The sequence below is a fragment of the Pistacia vera genome, unplaced genomic scaffold (assembly GCF_008641045.1).
Source record: "Pistacia vera cultivar Batoury unplaced genomic scaffold, PisVer_v2 Contig264, whole genome shotgun sequence".
NCBI lineage: Eukaryota > Viridiplantae > Streptophyta > Magnoliopsida > Sapindales > Anacardiaceae > Pistacia > Pistacia vera.
The window spans coordinates 116,447-122,266 of NW_022196073.1; the positions used below are offsets into that span (position 1 = coordinate 116,447).

At 35.2% G+C, this 5,820-nt stretch overlaps 1 pseudogene; it reads right to left on the reverse strand.

Annotated features, from left to right (window-relative positions):
• Nucleotides 1-1,166: 1,166 nt before the first annotated feature.
• LOC116132936 lies at nt 1,167-2,268 on the reverse strand (annotated as a pseudogene).
• Nucleotides 2,269-5,820: the final 3,552 nt, after the last annotated feature.

Here is a 5,820-nt window from a genome sequence, read left to right on the forward strand (position 1 = left end):
GTTTAAATTATAGGTGGGCATACATATCTGAGATCCAGGTACGAAATACTTGGGGTTTGAATTATAGGTGGGCATTCATATCTGTTTCTGGAATATAGAGTCATGAAGCATAGCTTATCCCAATAAACAATAGATTAAATCTTCCTTCTAGCTATGGTTCACCAATAGGAAAGACTAGAAAGAACAGTAGACATTTGAGGTAGACATATTACAAGGCTCTTGGGCATGTATCTACCCTATGGAGTGGAAAAGGGTGAAGCATACCAAAAAGATAAAGGGAAAAGAAAACCCTAAAGTCCATGCAGCAAATGTATCTCAAAAGAAAAGGGGTAGGATCCTACCTCACTACCGGCAGCAAGAACACAACCCTTATAATATAAACTAATTTATAATTCATATTGTTTAATACAACCAAACTTCAAGAGATGGTATTGAAGTAAATTTCAAATGCTTTTGAGACCAAATTCCTTCACAAGAAGCTATATAATTTGAGAATAAATGGAACATTGAAGAGGAAGACTCAACAGAACATTATTTAACATGCAACGAAATGAAATCTTCTACTAGGTTCCAATAACTTGTGGTGAACCCAAATAGGGATAGTTAGATCATCTATTTGTGATCCAAAAACCATTTTCAAAAACTAAGATACAATTCATATTTTCCAAATCTGAAACACGTTTGACAGTTCAATACTGTTTTTTTTTTTTTTTTTGGTAAATTGAAATAGTATAAAGAATGAAAGAATGATACCCCAAAAAGAGAGTCTCTACAAGAGTTTATGTGTCCTGGACATTCCCAGGAACCAAACAAAAAATAGTAGTTGCAAAAATACAAGCATTTACAATCCTGAAAACCAGTATAAAAGGATCAAGGAGATTCAGAGACTGTTATCAGTAATATTGAAAAATTAGTGACATTGCAGAATAGAGAAAGGTAATTTCTGTAAATTAAGACCCAAAAAAAAAGTGAAATGGCAAAGTTCAATCCACAATGTCTTGAGAAAAGTAAATCAGTATATTAAGTCAACAATGTACCTATAGCCAAATACAAGACATATAAACAGGGAGAAAGAGTTCCAAACATCTAAATCATAGCTCATTAAACACAAAAATCAACAGGATTTTCAAGATCTACAGTATCGAACACCTCAAATGTGAAAGGTCTTACTTTAATACTGTTTGCTGGTGCCCATCTGGGATTGCAAACAGAACAACAGGCTTTGAAGGTCTAGTGAATGGGACGTCACATCTATAGTAGCCCTTCCTCTCCAGCTGCAAAATCTCTCCGTGTTTTAGATTCCGCATGTTACAATCTCCAATTGCTGGAGTCAATCTTTGCCCATGGGTTGAGCACATCAAGGAAGTCCTCCCCTTCTTCGAGCTGCATCCACAATGGTAACAAGCATGAATCAATATGTCAATTCATTTTTAGTACACTAGCTAAAACAAGTATATTTATGGATTATATGACGAATAATACAAATAATTAGATTAACTAATAACTTCACATTAATACAAAAATACTGTAGGATTATTGAGTTTATAAAAACAAAAATAACGCAATGAAAAGTTCTGATTATCAGTTTATTAAGTTTACCTTCTTCTTCGTGATTAAAGGGTCAAATCCCATCAATGTGAGGTTAAATAATTCATTCGTTTCAAGTTTCAAATGTCAGCTTCAACTTTGTGGTCTCGATGATTCCTTCAAGGTGCAAAATACATGTTAGATGTGTGACGTTCCCACCTGGGTCCCTACTTATTTCCTTCACTATGACATTCCCAATCCATTTAGCTAATTTACTCATCTACTAAGATGGATATGGCATTAGCTTGGTCTATCCATATCCTCCTTGTGTATGTTGTAGCTTTCTCTCTAGAACCATCATATTTCTTATGGCTAGGAATGATGTGAACAAATGGTTCAGCAGAACCATTGGTAAGGGTCAGAAGCACACGTCTCTCTTCAATTGGAACAATGTGTCTAGGACACACAGGATAAATAATCTTTTTATTTATAGTACAAAGTTTGTCCCATTCCATGAGATTGAGATTTTTCAAAGACCGCTGGAAAAAGAAAAAGGAAAAGGAAATTAGTATTCGTATTAAACAAACTATAATCATCTACCAGCATAACATTAATACATAACAGAAATTTCTTTACCTGTTCAAGTATAAACTGTGTCAAAGCCTCAACCTTCAGACCCTTCGCATTATTCTGATAGAACACCAAGTACCCAGTTGGATTCTGGAGGGGTATTGAGGGCATTAAGAAGGTTGTCACACAAGTGTACGTGATGAGAAAGAAAGAGAACAATTAGATCGAGTGCTGAGCTGGGGGTTGTTACCATAATGAGCCACGTGGCACCATCAAAGGGGAACAGTTTGTTAGGACAACTGGGCTGGGAGGAATAAATTGTGGGAACTTCTGTGATGGGATAAAGAATGATTAGTGGTGTATTACTGGGAGGTTCCTAACACCTCGAATGGCTAGAGTTATCTTTTTGCTTTAAATTTTCTTTCGTTTTGATCCTCACTGGTTGTATTGCTATTGTATTGCTTCTTATATATCAGTAAATCAATACAGAAATATAGAGAGTTCATTCACTGTTGTTTGCATTCAGTTTGATTATCTCGTTACAATTCTAGTAAAATCCTTAGGTTCCTAACAAATTGGTATTCGAGCCAGTGTGGGTTACGGTGAACACCAGAATGGAAGGAAGAATTGATGAACTGGAGAAGGATATGGGAAGTGTTAAGGAATATATCGATAGTATCAAGGGGTATCTCATTCATGGAAGAGAGTGGATACGATTGAAGGACGAAAAAGAAGAGAGTGGAAATCGAGGGAGGGATAAAGGTGATACAACCGAAAATCAGACGAACAACGAAGGTAGTAGTCAGGAGCAATCGAGGGACAGTCAGACCAGTGGGGAGGATCGGAAGATAAAGAAATTGGAGTTACCTTTATTTAACGGCGAGGATCCATATGGATGGGCGTTTCGAGCCGACAAATCGGTTTGCCGAAGGGGAGAAGGTGAAAGCGGCGGCGGTGTGCATGGTGGGCCGTGCTCTTAACTGGTACCAGTGGGTGGATTCGTGAGCTTCGTTTCCAAAATGGGGAGCTTTCAAAACGGCCTTAAAAGAGAGATTCTGGCTATAGTATAAAGGTTCGACGTATGAGTCATTGGTGGCTTTGAAACAAAAGGGGATGGTGACTGAATTTCGTGAACAGTTTGAGATGTATACAGCGCCTTTGCATGATGTGGGTGAAGACTGAAGAAGCTAATGGGAACATTTACAAACGGGTTGAAGAGGAGATTCGGGCTGATCTGCGTTTGACCCAGCCCAATACACTATTGCAGCAGTGTAAAGGGAGAACGACATATTTCCACCCAAGGTTTGACGAAATGTCACTTTCCCACCCTTCAAGTTTAAAAATGACACTTTTCCACCCTTCGTTAGGTTCTATTATGTTTTTCGTTATTATTTTATTAAAAAGACGAAAGTACCCTTAAAAATTGGACTTTATGAATTTTTAATTAGCTAAAAAGTCAGAAAAGAAAAAGTAGTTAGCTCCACCTAAAAAGTTAGGAATGATACTATGAAATTGTTTAAAGTTAAATAATGTTAATATTTATTTATTAATAATGTCATCAATATCTCATCACTATTATTCAATAATCTATTAAATTTATAATGTTTTTCATAATATAATGTTTTTCATTTTTTCAAATTAATATAAAAAATCAATATTCCTAATTAATTGAATAAATAAAGAAAAAAAATATATTTACAGTTGAACTAATAAATAATTGAGTAAAGACTTTGATTTAATTAAATTTTAATTTATAATAAACTAATTAAGAAATAAACTATTTAAGGGTATTTTCGCCTTTTCAGTCAAATATTAACAGAAAACATTAACAGAACCTGACGAAGGGTGGGAAAGTGTCATTTTAAAACTTGATGGGTGGGAAAGTCATTTCGTCAAACCTTGGGTGTGAAAATGTTTTTCTCCCCAGTGTAAAGAACATAATTCTGATCAGTAGATGGCGAGAATCTACAGGAGGCAAAAACCTCATCCTGGATGAATTTAAAAATGGATGTAGTTAAAATGAGTATGCTGCTTCGTTTTCCTAGATTTTTTTATATACATTATTAAATGTGAATATGGAACTGTATATACTTGTGATGAATAAATGGTCCATCGAGTTAGTGAGTGAAATATGAGTCTGAAAATCTGACTGGAACTGAAATAATTTAAAATATATTTGTATGAGGATGAATGCTTACTTTCTTTTTTCCCTATTTGTCGACAGTATATGGAATACTTTGTACATTTCTTTTCGTATAAAAACTAATTATGGGGCCAAATCCCCGTAATGTTTTGTGCTGCTACTTAGCCTTGATGTAATTAGCAGCTTTATCTTTGTAAATGTAGATACCAGCCTCTTCTTCCTGCTGATCAAGTGAAACCATGGACTGAAATTGAGGATGAAGGAGGTGAACGGACTTCTTTTGTCTATAACTCTTAAGTCTTTACTTCTTGCAAGAGTTGATTTTATATGCTCTTTTGTCGTATGATCTCAGAGGGTTCACCAAGGGCACGAGGTAGGGGGCGTGGTGGCCGAGGAAGGGGCAGGGTTAGAGGTATGACTCTCTACTTTTGGACAGTTACTTAAATCACATCCATGTTATATGCTTCCAAATGGATTTATATTACGTTCATTACAAATTGTATATGCAAGTTCTTTGTAAATAGAAGCTGGAATCAGTGCCACAGAGCAAAACAGGGTTAAAGTATTGAATGTTTTGAGCTTGTTATTGTATTTGATTTCAGAAAATCTGCTGCATTCACGTTTTCAAGAATTTGAGTATTGTCGTTCATTTATCAGATAAGAAAAAGGTAAAAAAGGGGTTTAAATCTCATGACCTTTTTCCTTCATTGAAAAGCTCTACTGATTATTTGGAGGACATTTTACTTCTATATGTACTATTTGAAAGCTAAATATAATAGTTGAAATGATCATGATCTGCTCATTTAAGTGTTAAGTAAATAAAGTTCATTAATAAGAGCTGAGAGGGATTATATGTATCAAGTAATGCTAATATGATTTAAAAAAGTTCCTTATTGTTTTTAAACAATTTTTGTAAAGAAGCAATAGGTGTCATTAATCTCTTCTTGCGTTTGCACTAAATATTAAGTATTTAGCGCTTGTATGTAGCAGTAGCCACTTGCTCAGTCGTATTAGTCCCAAAAGCGTTATTGTTCAGTAATGTTTATGAGGCCTTTAAAATGTTGCTTTGCTAAGTTTTTTTTTTTTTTTTTTTTTTTTTTTTTTTTTTTTTTTTTAATCAATTGAACTGGTTCTTTGCATTGGCGGCCAAGAGCATTAACCTCCCTTATTTTGAGCTTTGCTTATTCACTTGCATAGTTGCTGATGCTGATTCTTTCAAATAATGTTTACTTGGGGTTTTGCAGGGCGTGGTCGTGGAAGGGGAAGGGGAGGGGACGTGGGCGTGGTCGTGGTCGTAATCCGACCCCGATCAGCAACATTTTAAAGTAAGGTTTGGGTTGAAAAATGATAGTGGATGCCTGCTCTGCTTGTGTTTACATGAAGTTTGGTGATATTTATATGCATTGTCTTTCATTTCAAGTTGTGAAGTTTGGCAGCGGAGGAACATTTCTTAGTTATTCAATTCTGAAAAGTTTTTTACTTAGCAAGTTAGAAGATTGTACAATTTTTTTCCGTTTGTTCATAGGAATGATAGGTAGTACATTCTTTCATTCTTAATATAATAGATGTCCCATGGTAAC